Below are 15,870 nucleotides of genomic sequence, written 5' to 3' on the forward strand. Positions count from 1 at the left end.
ATTTACATAACACCCTTTCCAAATAGATTCATTTTCACAAGCATATTCACAGGTGCCTACCCAAACACTTCAGATTTGCTAAAAAGCATAATTACGTCATAAAGGTATAGAGGTTAAAGCTGATATTGTCTGTCATAATTATTTTTTATCACTAGATAGAACATTCGTTTAACAATTAAGGGAGAGTATTTTCAACGTTTAATCATATTACATTTTCACGTGAATCCCAGAAAAAGACCAGAAGTCACAATGTCTTCAACTTTTGTATTCAAGCGAACATGTATTGCTCACAAATGATTCACGAAAACAATACAAACAGTCAAAAACAACCCCTTTATCAAGTGTGAAAGAAAGGTTACAAATGGCTGAAATAGTTATTAAAGTTCTTTAAAAAAACAAAAAAAAAACTATGCCTTTTAAGGGATCATAAGCGTTTAGGCATCATACAGGCACTCAACATCTGATAAAATATATAGCCTTGGAGACTGGCACGCCTGCTCGCTTTAAGCTAATAACCTAAAAAGTACTGAATAACCTGGCTTCCACCCAATATATTTTTTTAATTGGCCCAAGTTATTTGTATTCAGAAAACCTTACTGAACTTTACATGCCACTTGCATTATATGAGGAACTTCCCAATGGTATTATATATGATGAGAAATAGAGAGCAAGAACAATTTCCACTGTTTATAGTAGACAATATTTCAATAGAAGCATTTAGACACTAATCACACATCCTTTTGGCAACCAATATCTACCAACTGTGGCCATATTATTACCCCTTCATTTTTTAGATGCTTTACACAGGTTGTGTGAAAGCCAGAAAAAAAAGACTTTCAGCTCAAGAATACAGAAATACCCCATATGCATAGGCTTATTTATACTTTTGGAAAGTTACAGGGCACATTGGACAACTCAGTTAGGCCTGCAATAATATATATTTTGGAGTTGGAACTTTCATTTGATTCCTCCTGTTGGGATATCATACTTCCTGCTTTCTATGTTATACATACAATGCCTTTTCAATTTTTTTTCACAAAACACATATAAGACTCCAAATGGTAATAAGAGTGAGCATTCAGAGGTGGCCATTTTGCATAATGATGGACACTTTAACATGCTTACTGTAGGGATACTCTTATTAACATTTGGACTCATAAGTGTTTCGATGAATTCTACTCTATCATGGAAGATATATTTTTGATTAATGTTGCTGATTACCGGATGAATTTAGCTGTTTTTACTTACTCCAATTGAATGGAATTAATTAAGCTTTCTTTGATTTTTTTGAGTAAATATTTTTTGTGCTCTGTGATCAAAAAGCATTTAAGCTCTATGAAATAACTTTTGTAAACACTTGAGGAAATATATTGATACATTTTTCTTAATGGGCATTTATTGGGAGTAATAAAAAAAAGTGCCACATTTGTACAAGGGAAAACCAGTAATCTTATTGAGTGGTCAACGGCTTGCTAATGCACTGTGTGTGTATTTAGATATGTATGTGTGTGTAGCAGTGTTGCCCCAGGGCCCCACCTTACTTTGTTCCACCGCTGTGCAGAGACATGGCAGCAGGCCCGGACTGGGACACAAAATAGGCCCGGACATTTCAGACTGAGCAGCCCATTTTTATGAAAAAACATATATGTACATACATATACATAATACTTGGTCATTCAACGTGGGAAGCCTGAAGCCACAATTTAGTGCGACTAATCCTTGAAATAAATATTATAGAGTAAATAACACAATACCTTATCTTTTCCACTTTTTCAGGGTGATTTCTGGGCCTTGAATGTTTTGTCCCCTGAAGTCACTACAAATTCAGGAGGGCATTTTATCTCTGGATAAGTTAAAATGAAATAGTTCCCACTGTAAATTAAGGAAACAGATAACCAAACACACACACCAGGACAGGCTTTTCCCACACCGACGCCCAGAGACACACACACCAGGACAGGCTCTGTCACACCGACACCCAAACACACACCAGAACAGGCTCTGCCACACCGACATCCAAACACACACACACACACACACCAGGACAGGCTCTGCCACACCGACATCCAAACACACACACACACACCAGGACAGTTAAAGAAAGAAGAAATGTTTCAGCACTCAACTCCCAGGAAGCTGGGAGCTAGCAGGAAAAAGGGCAAAACAAAAACAGAAAGCATAACAAAAATAGCAACGTTTCGGCCAAACAGGGCCGTTTGAGCTTGACAAAGACCCTGTTTGGCCGGAATGTTGCTTTTTTGTTTTGCTTTCTTTGAGTAAAGTAACCTAAGGATTGGAAGCTGATTGGAGTGCTGGGGTTCTTTTCCCCAGGACAGGCTCTGACACACCGACACACACACACACCAGAACAGGCTCTGCCACACCGACACCCAAACACACACACGACAGGACAGGCTCTGCCACACTGACACCCAATCACAAACACCAGGACAGGCTTTGCCCCACTGACACCCGCATCCGGAGGGTTTCCACAGACGGTTTCACTCAGCCTGCCTGTGGCATCTTTGCCCCCATAACAGCCTGCCTGTGGCAACTTTGCCACCAAAACAGCCTGCCTGTGGCAACTTTGCCACCAAAACAGCCTGCCTGTGGCAACTTTGCCACCAAAACAGCCTGCCTGTGGCAACTTTGCCACCAAAACAGCCTGCCTGTGGCAACTTTGCCACCAAAACAGCCTGCCTGTGGCAACTTTGCCACCAAAACGGCCTGCCTGTGGCAACTTTGCCACCAAAACAGCTTGCCTGTGGCAACTTTGCCACCAAAACAGCCTGCCTGTGGCAACTTTGCCACCAAAACAGCCTGCCTGTGGCAACTTTGCCACCAAAACAGCCTGCCTGTGGCAACTTTGCCACCAAAACAGCCTGCCTGTGGCATCCTTGCCCCCCCTTACACATCCATGCTATTACACACACACATATTCATTCACTTGTTCACAAATATTTATTCACTAATTCACAGATAATCATTCAGATATTCATTCATACATTGATACTCTAATTCCCTCATTCAGATACTCATTAATTCCCTCATTCAAATACTGATTTACATATACTCATTCACAAACATTCATTCACTCACTTCTTCAGATACTCATTAATTCACTCTTTCATTCAATCTCACATACACCATACAGCCTCCCTCACCCCCTTACCTGAACCGATGATGCCCGCACCGCTCGCAGACCGCGGATCTGCACAGGGGAAGCAGACGCACAGCAGGGTCATGTGACGTACGTCACGTACGTCACATGGCTCTGTTGGATTCCTGCGTCCCCCTGGCCGTGGAAGGGATGCTGCTCGCGCACGTCTGACGGTAAGTAGCGGGCCCGGTCGTAGTTGCTGCAGGCTTAAGGGGCAGGTGCCCCTTTTGCCCTGCGTTAAGGACTGACCGGTCCTGACTGGGCCTATTTTAAGGTAGGGGCCTGGAGCTGCAGCTCCATTAGCCCCTAAGTCAGTTCGGCCCTGGCTGGCCCGGCCCGGCCCACCGGGCAAATGCCCGGTGTGCCCGACGGCCAGTCCGGGCCTGCATGGCAGAAAAGCCACTGTCTCTCCTAATGCTATTTTTTCAATGTGCTTGATATACTTGTCATCCATATTTCAAGAAATCTGTAGCCATGTAAGATGTATGAGCAACCTCCAGGGGCTATGCGCTTGGATCTTTAGATCCTTCCAAGATCGGACTGCAGGAACAATGATACAATGGGAACGTAAATTTCTCCATAGAATTAAAAAAATGACAGATACTCAATATATTGTTATTAAGAATTTTACCAAAATGTAATATATAAAAATCACATATGTTCATTCATATGTCATATGTGATTTAGATGTGATATGAAATGGATAAAACATCACACATTATGCCTTTAGAAGAAGCTTAATCAGAAGTATCTACCACGATACGAGTATCTTGCCAGAAAAAAAAACATGATAAAAAAATCAGCCATAACATTATGACCACCGGCAGGTGAAATGAATAACACTGATAATGTTATCAGTGGGTGGAATATATTAGGCAGCAATTGCGTCCACAAAGTTGATGTGTTAGAAGCAGGAAAAACGGGCAAGCGTAAGGATCTGAACGACTTTTACAAGGGCTAAATTGTGATGGCTAAACAACTGAGTCATAACATCTCCAAAACTGAAGCTCTTTCAGGGTCTTCCCGGTTTACAGTAGTCAGTAGTGTGAAGAACCATTTCTGATCTTCACTGTTATTATTATTATTATTATATTTATGTGTACCCTGTTTGAATGTGGCTGCAGCTCCAGCCTTCAAAGAGACAATCCTATAATCTGGCTGGGGCTCTTAATCAGCCAGCGCAGCCCTGTCTGCCCAGACGGCACCCGCACTACAGGGAAACCCATTGTATCCCTTAATCCCCTCACTTGATACATCCCCTGTATACTGATAGGATTTGTGAGGGGATGTGGCTGATGGGATTTGTGATGGGATGTGGCTGATGGAATTGGGGGTTGGGTTCGGTGCACAGTGAATGGATAAATTCTGAGTGTTTGTAATAAAGAGAGTTCTGTTTTAACCTCAAAGCATGAAGTCCTGTCTCATGATTGAGGGAAGTGCTGGTCTGTGACTGCTTTCTTCGGACAGCCACAGCGCGTCCGCTTACTGGGAGAGGGAAGGAGCTGACGGGCGGATGTGTCCAGTCTGGGGCACAGGACGATCCGTCACAAGTAGCTATCAAAAGTGGTCCAAGGAAGGAAAAGTGGTGAACCGGCGTCAGGGTCATGGGTGGCCAAGCTCATTGATGCACACTGGGGCGAAGGCTGGCCAGTATGGGCAAATCCAACAGACGAGCAAGTGTAGCTCAAATGGCTGAAACGGTTAATGCTGGTTCTGATAGAAAGGTGACAGAACTCACAGTGCATCGCAGTTTGTTTTGTATGGTGCTGTATACCCACAGACCAGTTACGGTGCCCATGCTGACCCCTTTTCACTTCCTAAATCGTCTACAATGAGCACATGAGCATAAGAACTGGACAATGGAGCAATGGAAGAAGGTGGCCTGGTCTGATGAATCACATTTTATTATACATCACGTGTATAGCTGGGTTCATGTGCGTTGCTTTCCTGGAGAACACATGGCACCAGGATGCATCCATGGAGGCCCCACCTCTCAAGTTACAAGACTAAAAGGACCTGCTGCTAATATCTTGGTGCTAGATACCACAGCACACCTTCAGGAGGACTAGTGTAGTCCATGCCTCGACAGGTCAGGGCTGTTTTGGCGGCAAAAGGGGGATCTACACAATATTAGGCAGGTGGTCATAATGTTATGGCTGATCTGTGTATTGTTCACATATTCCATAATTGAACCCTGTCTTTATAGAGGCTCTTTTGTGCCCAAAACCCGAGACTTTTTCAGCATTTTTTACAGTTGTTTAAGGTTGACTCTGGTTTTGAATTTTTCTTGCGCCCAAAAAAACTATAATGTTTTTTTCAAGGATAGATAGAGCTGTCTTTTGATGCAATTTTTAAATATAGTCCAACATTTAGTAAAAAAAAAAAAAAAGTAAAAATATTGAATACATCGCTTCTAATATTTTTCCTATGAAAGTTGTCCCCAAACCAGTTCAGCTGAACAAATTATGAGGCCCAAAATAGAACATGCTCTTTCCCTTTACCAAACGTAAAATTTTCAAAAGTCTCTTTTTGTACTGTTTAGCAGCCTGCCAGATATACCACCACAAATCTATATATTTTTGGAGAGAAAACAACCTATTTCACTAGAAGCATTCAGACACGTATCATGCAACCAGGTGGTCACCAACCCGTAGCAAAGAAAATCGTAAAAATTAATTTCCGTAGATTTTTTTTCAACCAACCTCTACATGCTTCTTGGATTGCTTGCGTAGATTACATGCAAAAGCAGAGATACTCATCACCTCGATGTATTCAGCTGCATCTCTAGATTACAGAAATACCCCAACATGCATGGCCCTTTGTATATTATTATTATTTTTTTTTTAATGTTTTTTTCGATTCAAAAGATTTTTATTGACAGCCAGACAGCATGTAACAACACAAATGTAAATAAAGCATATTGAAACAGGAGCCGTGTCCGGGAGCCATTTTTTTTTTTTTGCGATGGAGACGCAAATGCAGTAAAAAACATGCGGAAACAAAATGTGACAGAAACAAAACCAGTATCTTAAGCGCAAAGGGGGCATATGCCCCAGAATAGTCGAGTGAGCATAGGCGGGGAGCGTAGGCCCCAACGGGTGAACATAGCCGACACTCGAGTCATACTGGAGACGCATAAAAAAAACGTAAAGAAAAGAAAAAACAGGGCGGCACTGGCATAAACCACCAAAGGAGTAGGGACCTCAATAGGGAAGGAGGAGTCACGTGGGCAGAGACCCCATGTAGCAGTGGGCAAAGCCGCCAAGAGGCGAGCAGTAGAATAGGGGCGGCGCAGGTGGTAGGGGAGCACACCGCGGGGGCGGGGGCAGAATGACCGTACATTAGCACCGAGACAAAAAATCGTACAAATCCACCAGGCCCTTCGGTCCCGCCACCCCCATAATAAGATAAGCAGGGGAGATGGCATGAGAGAGAGAGAGAAACAGGAAAAGAGAAGAAAAAGAAAAAGCAAAAGGATGGGGGGGTAGAGAGAAAGGAAAAAAAAAAAAAAAAAAAAAAAAGGGGGGAGGGGAAGGTAGAGGAAAAATGTAAACGGCTCCGGAGAGCTGTGGAGAAATTTTACAGAGCGGCCATCCTACCTGTAGAGCCATCGGCGTAAGCAGAAGACATCCAGGGGGCCCACACCTTCAAAAAACGCTCAGAAGTGTCATGTATGTGTGCGGTGAGCTTTTCCATGTGCATAATATGCCAAATTTTGGCCAGAAGCTGTGCGTGGGAAGGGATGCATGTATTCCAGTTTTCAGCAAGAGAGAGTCTCGCAGCCGCACAAACTCTGTGAATGAGCCGGTGAGTGTACAAGGGGAATTGAGGATTAGGATGATTCTTATTAAGTAGTGCCGTCAAAGGACATCGATCCACCCGAGCACCAATGATCTCGCTAAGAAGACCGAAGACCCAGGTCCACATATCCGTCACTAAGGGACACGTCCACCACATGTGGAAATATGAGCCCCTCTCCCCACAACCTCTCGTGCAACCATCGCTGGAACCCGGGAAAATCTGGGCAATCCGGGAAGGGTGGAGATACCACCTGCCAACCACTTTGAATGCACCTTCTTTAATAAGGGTGTTGGCAGTAAGCGAAAATGTGTTAGCGTAAATTTCTGTCCAGTCCGACTGAGTGAAAGAGACACCCAGGTCACACTCCCACAGTCGACAGTGGGGAGGAGAGTCAGGAAACGCATAGGCGACAAGGTGAGTATAAAGTTGTGAAATCGCACCCGGCTGTCTACCCCTCCGTCCAGCACAACCGTTCAAACGGAGTCAGAGGAGCCAAAGCGCGGGGAAACTTGAGCGCTGTCAAAAAGGATCGAAGCTGGAGGAAATGAAAAGCCTCGGCAGGGGGCATCTGTAGGGCGGTAGTGAGTGTGTGTAAAGTGTGCAAACTGCCCCTATGATACATGTGGCCAGCCTTAGTTATACCATGAATCCGCCACCAGAGGAAGGACGTGCGCGACAAACCGACGGGGAAAGCCGGGTTACGAAACAAAGGAGTGAGAACAGACGGCGTATGGAGCAAAGTGTACCGCAATTTAAGGCGATCCCATAACGAGAGGGAAAAGGACAACGTGGGGCTCCCGGAACAGCACGGGCGCACGCCCCCCCCCAGCCAGCAGACCTCTGAGATGTCAGGTAAGTGACACATGGCCTCCTCAAGGGGGACCCATCTCGGGGCCAAGGCACCAAGATGGACCAGCGTAAGCTGAGCCAATTGGGCAGCATGAAAATAAGACAACAGATGAGGCACCCCCAGGCCCCCCGCATCATGAGGGCGATAAAGGTTGGATCTCCTCCACCTCGGTCTAGCGCCCCTCCAAACGAAGCGGAAAATCTCCGCCTGGAAAAGGTCCAGGTCTCGGGACACCAAAGGGACCGGGAGCGAGCGGAAAAGGTAAAGTATCTTAGGAAGGAGAGTCATCTTGACACTATAAACCCTACCAAGAAGAGATATGTTATAGGGCATCCATCTACGAAGGTCCCCCTTTAACGGCTGTAGCAACGGAAGGTAATTAGCTTTATAAAGATCTGAGAGTTGGGCAGTCAAGAAGACCCCCAAATAGCAGAGGCGGTGAGGTTGCCACTTAAAGTCAAAATTGAGATCTAGAAATTTAACAGTATGCGACGGGAGGGAAATGTTCAGCGCTTCACACTTCGAAGCATTGATCTTATAACCCGATATGTCGGAAAAGCGGGATAAGAGGGCATACAAATTGGGCAGGGACACCAGGGGGGATGTGATGGAAAGAAGCACATCGTCAGCGAAGAGGCTGACTTTGTATTGGGAATCCCCTACCTGCACTCCCCTGATGTCTGGGTGCAAACGAATAGACACAGCAAGCGGTTCGATGCAGAGCGCAAACAAGAGGGGAGAGAGGGGACATCCCTGTCGCGTACCATTCCGTATGGAGAACGGAGAAGACACGGCCCCACCGGTGTCCACCACCGCACTAGGGGAGGAATAGAGACCACGCAGAGCAGACAGTATACCTCCAGTAAAGCCAAAGGCCCCGAGCGTCGCCCACATATATTCCCAATCAACCCGATCGAATGCCTTCTCTGCGTCGAGCGAAAGCAGTAGAGCTGGAGATCGGTCCATGCTTCCCGGCTGGCCGACACCCAGGGTGCGTCGAATGTTGTCAGGGGCCTCTCTACCCAGCACAAAGCCCACCTGGTCAGGATGGATCAGTCGTGGTAAACGGGGCAAGACGCAACGCCAAAATCTTGGCGTATAGCTTAATGTCCACATTAATAAGGGAAATAGGACGGTAATTAGAGCAAAAGGAAGCGTCCTTCCCTTCTTTAGGGATCACAACAATTTTGGAGGAAAGCATCTCTGTGGGTATCGGAGAGCCCGATAAAAAGCTATTAAACAGAGCAGCCAATTGTGGGGATAAAATATGTTTATAACGTTTTAATAAGATGCCGTAAACCCGTCAAGGCCGGGGGCCTTGGCGCCTTTCATGGTGCCGAGTGCAAGGTCAACCTCCTCCTGAGTAACCTCTCCGGATAACGACAATAACTCATCCGGAGAGAGGGTCGGCAACCGAGAATTCCTCAGGAACTCCTGCGTACACTGGGCAACATGTGGTGTGTGGGAGGTTTTATGACCGTCATAAAGGGAAGTATAATAGTTAGTGAATTGTTGACAAATGACGTCAGGATGGGAGGACGTATTTCCGAAAGAGGTGTGAATTAGCCTAATAGAATGTGACTTCGTGGCGAGGCGAAGACGTCTCGCCAGCATGGTATCAGGCTTATTGCCCTTTTCGAAAAAATTTGGATTCGTCCAACTAATGGCCTTCAAAACCTCGGTCGAAAGAATCAGATTTAGCTCCCCCTTCTTGACGACCAGAGAGCGAAGGGCCCGGGGGTCTCCCGTGGATTTATGTATGCGTTCGAGGTCGCGTATCTCGGCCCATAAAAGGCGCTCCTGACGGAGCCTCTCACGTTTCTTGTGGAAAGCTAACTTGATGAGTGTGCCGCGGATAACGGCTTTATGGGCCTGCCACAGTGTCCCCACCGCCAGGTCAGGGGAGGAGTTCAAGGTAAAATACTCCTCCAGGGCCTCAGCTACGGAGGTAGCTATGACCGGATCCGCCAACAAGGATTCATTCAATTTCCAAGTGCAAGCTGGGGGACGAGGGGAAAGGCCAGAAAATAGACACTCGACTATCCCGTGATCAGACCAAGTAATTTCGTGGATGCGAGAAGACAGCAGAGAGGGTAGTAAAGTTTGCGAGATAAAGATATGATCAATACGGGAGTAACTATCATGTGGATTAGAGTAGAAGGAGTAGTCCCTATCCCTGGGGTGGAGCGCGCGCCAGGCATCAAACAAATGCATGCGTCGTAGGAAAAGCTGTAGAGGTTTGTAGGAGGACCTAGGTGTCGTGGTGCGTCGGAAGTCTGATCTGTCCAAGTACGGGTCAGGAGTAGCGTTAAAGTCCCCTCCCACAAGCAGGCCGGTAGACCTGGGAACATCGATCAGAGCTTCCAACTGGGAATAGAAGCCCGAGAGGTTGGGAGAGGGTGCGTAAACATTAAGAAAGCACACCTCACGACCAGACAAAGTGCCACACAATCGGATGTATCTACCTGCAGGATCCTTAGTCAAGCTGGTGAGTTGAAAGTCTAGTCTTTTATGTAGGAGAATCGTGACCCCATTATGTTTTGTGGGGTGAGTGGCATGAAAGTGTTGGAGGAAATGTTTGCCCCAGTATTTGGGAGCATGGTCATGTTTAAAGTGGGTCTCCTGTAAGAAGACCACATCTGCACGAGGGGTGACATAGCTTTAAGACGTTTGTGAGGGGAGTTGAGGCCGTGTGTGTTGTGTGTGATTACCTTAAGTGCGGACCCCCCAGAAGCCTCCAGCGCAGCCATCAGGCCCAACAATTGATCAGCGCAAAACTTAAGCAGAGGTCGCGAGAGGCCCCTGCAAAAAGAAAAAAAAAAAAAAAAATTTGGAAAGGGGAGGGGGGAAAGAAAGAATCCAAGAGAGGCCCCTAAGAGCCGAAGGGAAAGAGTAAGTAGGGAAAAATAGAGGAAAGAGTAGGGAACGAGTATTACAGGGGTAAGAAAGCGGGATCTGCCCACGGATACCAAACGAGGTGTATCAGGTGACGATCTCAAAACGAAGGCGACAAACAGGGGCGAACCGTATGAGTCGCGGGATAAGCACCCAAATTCCAGAAGGGAGAAGGGAATGCCTATAACTGGAGATCCGAAACGAAGAGCAGTACTCCCACCAGTACCGGAGAGACTGCGCTGTAGGGGGACCTGGGAGACCAGATGGGACCCCCCGCCGAGAACAAAAGAAGAGAACAACATGATAAACAATATGGTAACTTAGACAGAACAACCTGTGTAACATACCGCGTACGAGTGGGGGGGGGGGAATTAAAAAGTGTTTGTAAGTGTTTGTAAGTGTGAGTGCGTGGGATCAGTTGACCCGGAACAAGTGACATGTACCCCTCGGGAGAAGCCAACAGGAGCAACGATTGACAGCCACAGAAGACAGCATGGAATAATAGCACGCGGACCATTTGAGAAAACAGCGATGTAGTGGGACAGCAAGCAGCGTGTGTGTGGTGTGTGTCTGTCCCCTCTGTGTCATCCCCTCGTGTCGCGCGTCTGCCCCGACAGAAGCCAAGGCAAAAAGTCAGAAAGAATGGTACCCCTAGGATAAACCCAGCAGGGGCAACGAGACAATGCAACACCCAAAGGCACAATAGACAGTAGGGAGCAATAATATTCAGTCCCTTTGAGAATGCAGTGGCGGAGCGGGAGCAGCAGCGTTGTCGACATCCCCTGAAGCAACATCTTGTAGTGGTGAGGGCGAGGCAGCCCTACCGAGGCGAGGGCGAGGATCCATCAGGGTTTGCAGGTGGAGCACTTCTTGGGTAACTGTGATGCCCAGGCGTTGCAAAAAGTCCGGTCCTTCAAAGGGATCTCGTAGAACATGTTGAGTGGAGCCGTGGAAAGCAATAAGGCGGAATGGGAAACCCCATCGGTATTTAACACCATTAGAGCGAAGGAGCGCTGTAATGGGTTTGAGCACCTTCCGTTTCTGCAGCGTGGATGGAGCAACGTCCGCGTAAAGGTGAGGTGTGATACCGTCCAAGGAGGGCGATCCGTTGCGAACCGCACGAAAGATAGCTTCTTTGGTCGTGTAATGGTGGCATTTTAATATGATATCTCGCGGGTTATCCGACGGCGCGGGACGAGGCCTAAGAGCCCGGTGAACCCTGTCAAGGTGGAGATCCGCAGCAGAAGCCTCAGGTAGTAAGAGGCGAAAGTAACGATCTATAAAGTCAGGTAATGGAGCCGTTTCGGGCACATTACGAACCCTGATGTTGCAACGTCTCGAGCGGTTGTCCAGGTCTTCAACCTGTTCCTGTAGGCTCCGGTACCTAGCCAGGGATCCCTCCAAATCCGCTCTGGCGGCCTGGTTCTCCTCGGCCAACACCACGTGGTTTTGCTCGAGTACGGTAGTGCGGGATTGCAGAGCTCATACCTCCGTCTTCAGGGTCGCCAGACCATCTTTGATGTCCCGATGGAGATCTTTCTTGACCGTCTTGAGAAGGTCAGTAAGGTCGGCGATGTCCTTTTTAGTGCAGGGGGCGTCCAAGTCCTCGTCCCCAGGGTCCAGGCCGCTGGAAGCACGCGGAGGAGCGGAATCTTTCTTACGAAAGTAAGAAGCGACCGCGGCCGACGAATCTTTCGGATGGTGTTTAGGCATCGTTGTCTGCCAAGGAGGAATTAAAAAAAAATGCGTTTTAACGCTGAAAAAAGCTGTATATCTCGGCGGGTGAGTCAGGAGCAACTTAACGTGCGGCCATCTTGGTCGAGCTCCAGGACACGCCCCCCCTTTGTATATTTTTTTAATCTACATGACACTACTTAACAGCACACAGAACAGGGCAAGGTAGGCACGCATGATGGGTTTTTGTTTTCTTCTTCTTCTTCCAACTTAAGACAATATATTTTGTTGTATTTTAGTCAACTGAACTGGTTTTTTTTCATAGTAAAATATGGGTCCATTTTCATAGTAAAATATCAGATTAAAAATGTTTTTGTTTCAACATTTTTCATTAATGTATTATGAATACTGAATGTCGGATTACACAACTAATAATGGTATAAAAAAAAAAAAGTTGTTTTTGTCCTTGCTGAAAAAGTCAGTAAAGGGTTATATTATGAAATACCTTATTTGCTTGATTATAAGACGACCCCCCCAAATTTGAATAATTTAGGAAAAAAAGAAAAAGCCCGAGTATAAGACTACCCTATAAGAAAAAAGTTTTACTAGTAAATACCGTATATTCCGGCGTATAAGAAGACTTTTTAACCCAAGAAAATCTTCTCAAAAGTCGGGGGTCGTCTTATACGCCGGGTATGTGACGGGCCCGACCTGTACCCCGACTGAGTACTCCCGCCAAACGTTGCTTCCTCCTGACGGGACACCAACAAGTAACCCCTTCAGCGCCGGGCAGAACCAGCGTTGTAGATAGAATGGGGGACGTCGCTGCACCGTAGCTGCATTGGCACTGTGGCTATCCGAAGTTTAGCTACACAGCGAGGCTACAGCCCACCCAAAACATCAGGCAACACTCATGTTGAGGTGAAAACAGGACTCCTTTATTAAAGACAAATACAGAGTTATATATACACACAAGTAGAAAAGGGGCAAGACAAATATCACATGATCTAATCCTGCAACACAATATCCAGGGGAAGGACAGTATGACACGAGACATAAATAATTACATTAACTGGGGACGTAGACGTGGAATGACGATAGACATATAATTGGCTTGAGACAGACAATGGCCAGGACACAGGGATAACAGGAGCTCACAGGATTTACAGCTACCTGTTAAGTAATTGATAACTAGGTATGCAGCAGTGACACCTAGTCATACCTACAGGGGGTCTTAAGATAAGGGCTAACTCACACAATAACAGGGGAAACACTTCACACCTATACAATTAACAATCAGCCTTCTTCCTACCACAGGATGTCCAGCTGACATTAGTTTTGAGACACTGAGTGCTAAAACATGGGGAACATCAGCAGAAACTGAACCCCTGTATCCACACACAGAAGTCTCTACAAGGCCTGGGCCCATAGTCGATAGGGAGGAGGCTGGCTCTCAGGCCTCTCCAGGGACCCCAGTGATGGAGGGTTCTGTCACAGGGTATACTTACTTACCGAGCCGGAGATTCCCCACGAAGCCACAAATCTCTAGGGGAGGGGCGAGTGTAGAAGCCGCCTCCCCTGGGCCGGTTTTCAGGGCCGCCCCGAGGTAGGTGGAAGATCGTGATCTCCCCAACTAGCCCTGATCAGCAGGGCTGGTTGGGGAGATCACGACCTCCCTCTAACTAGCCCAACATTAGGGAGCTCGAGGTCTGGCACTTCAGACCTCGGCTTCTGTGCTCCCTAATCACTACGCGCCGGCTATTGATGCCAAGCGCGGGGGGTGACGTCATGTCCCGGTGCTCTGCATCAATTGCCAGCGCGTAGTGATGAGGGAGCAGTAAAGCAGAGGTCTGAAATGACAGACCTCACGCTGCCACAACTGTGATGGTCAGTGTATGTGTATGGTCAGGTGTGTGTAAGAGCAGTGTAGGTAATTGTGTGTGTTATATATATATATATATATATATATATTTGTGTATGTGTGTGTGTGTAAAGGCAGGGGTGTGTGGTGAGGGCAGTGTATAAATGTGTATGTATGGACAAGCGTATGTTAGTATGTGTAGATATATTGTTATATTTGTTTTGTCTTTGCAACCTTTCTAATAAACCTGACCCTGTGTCAGATTGCACAAACTTCAGGCAAACAGCAGTAAGCTCATGCAATCTGACACAGGGTCAGGTTTATTAGAAAGGTTGCAAAGACAAAAGAAATATAACAACACAGCAATAAAAGAAATACCTTGCCTGTCCGGCACTTACTATACAAGGGATGTCCCTCACTACCAGCTGGAGAGCTTCTCTCTGCCAACTTAACATAATATGTCCAGCAACCAACCTTTACTCACATGTCTCTCCCACAGGCAGGCTTTCTGTGTCCTCAGCCAGAGAACTACCTGCCCTCCTGGCTTCCCTTTTATATCTGCCCTCTCGTTCACGTGTGTGTGTGTGTGTGTGTAACAACCGGCCAATCACCGGTAAGGTACATCACTTGCCGTGATTGGCTGGTTGTTGTATACTGGGTAGAGGGGTAGTCTTATACAGCGAGTATAGCACAAACTCTATATTTTAACTGGAAAAGTTGGGGGTCGTCTTATACGCCGGAATATACGGTATTAATTCACATGTAAATGGTTTTCATATTTAATAAAAACTATGATAGAGAAAAATGAATTTTTTGTTTTTATTTCCTTTTATTTGCTGGCCCCGGTTATGCACATCTGCCCCCCTTTTATGCCACTCTGCCTCCCTGGCTGCCAGATATGCCTTATACCCCATATGCCACTCTGCCCCCAGATATGTCTTATACAACCCTATATCCCACTCTGCTCCCCATATATGCTTTATACCCCCTATATGACACTCTGCCTCCCTGATATTCCTTTTAACCCCTATATGCCACTCTTATCCAAGACTTCTTTTTTTTTTGAGATGAGATGAGTTCTTGACATTTAAAAAAAAAATATCACCATAGAGAAAATTACTGTAAAAGCATTCCTGCCAATGTATGTTTACCTATAGTGCTAAGAAACCACTACCAGTGCTGAGGTACCCTTTTTAGCCTCATGACTTGTCAAGGGGTTTAACGGGTTTAGAAAGGAGGCAATACTTTTTCCACATAGGGCCAGGTAGGGTTGGATAGTTTTATTAAAAACATTAAAAAGCATTTTTGTGTTTACTCCATTATTAAATATTAAAATTAGTTTGATGATCTGAAACATTTAAGTGTGATAAATATGCAAAAATAGAAGAACTCAGGAAAGAGCAAACGCTTTTTACAGCACTATTTACCTTTATATAGTACGTCTGGGTTTTTTGCACAAAACAAATCCTATAATAAAGCTTTACTTTTAATATACATTAACTAAAATCATGATACACACTAAAATCATGAAGTAATCAATCTAGCATTAAAAGAGATTATTGTTTGATAGAATTATTAGAAAGACTCCAAAACAGATAGATATTTGATTGAATTACTAAATAGTCAATA

General features: G+C 45.9%; 1 protein-coding gene across 1 annotated transcript in view; it reads right to left on the minus strand.

The window, feature by feature from the left end:
• The window catches only part of LOC149298605 (galactosylgalactosylxylosylprotein 3-beta-glucuronosyltransferase 3-like), a 42,199-nt gene that overhangs the window by 173 nt on the left and 26,156 nt on the right, over nt 1-15,870 (minus strand). The window lies entirely within an intron of this gene.

This window comes from Sceloporus occidentalis, unplaced genomic scaffold (assembly GCF_023333645.1).
Source record: "Sceloporus occidentalis isolate IW3139 unplaced genomic scaffold, rSceOcc1.0.p SCAF_32, whole genome shotgun sequence".
Lineage (NCBI taxonomy): Eukaryota > Metazoa > Chordata > Lepidosauria > Squamata > Phrynosomatidae > Sceloporus > Sceloporus occidentalis.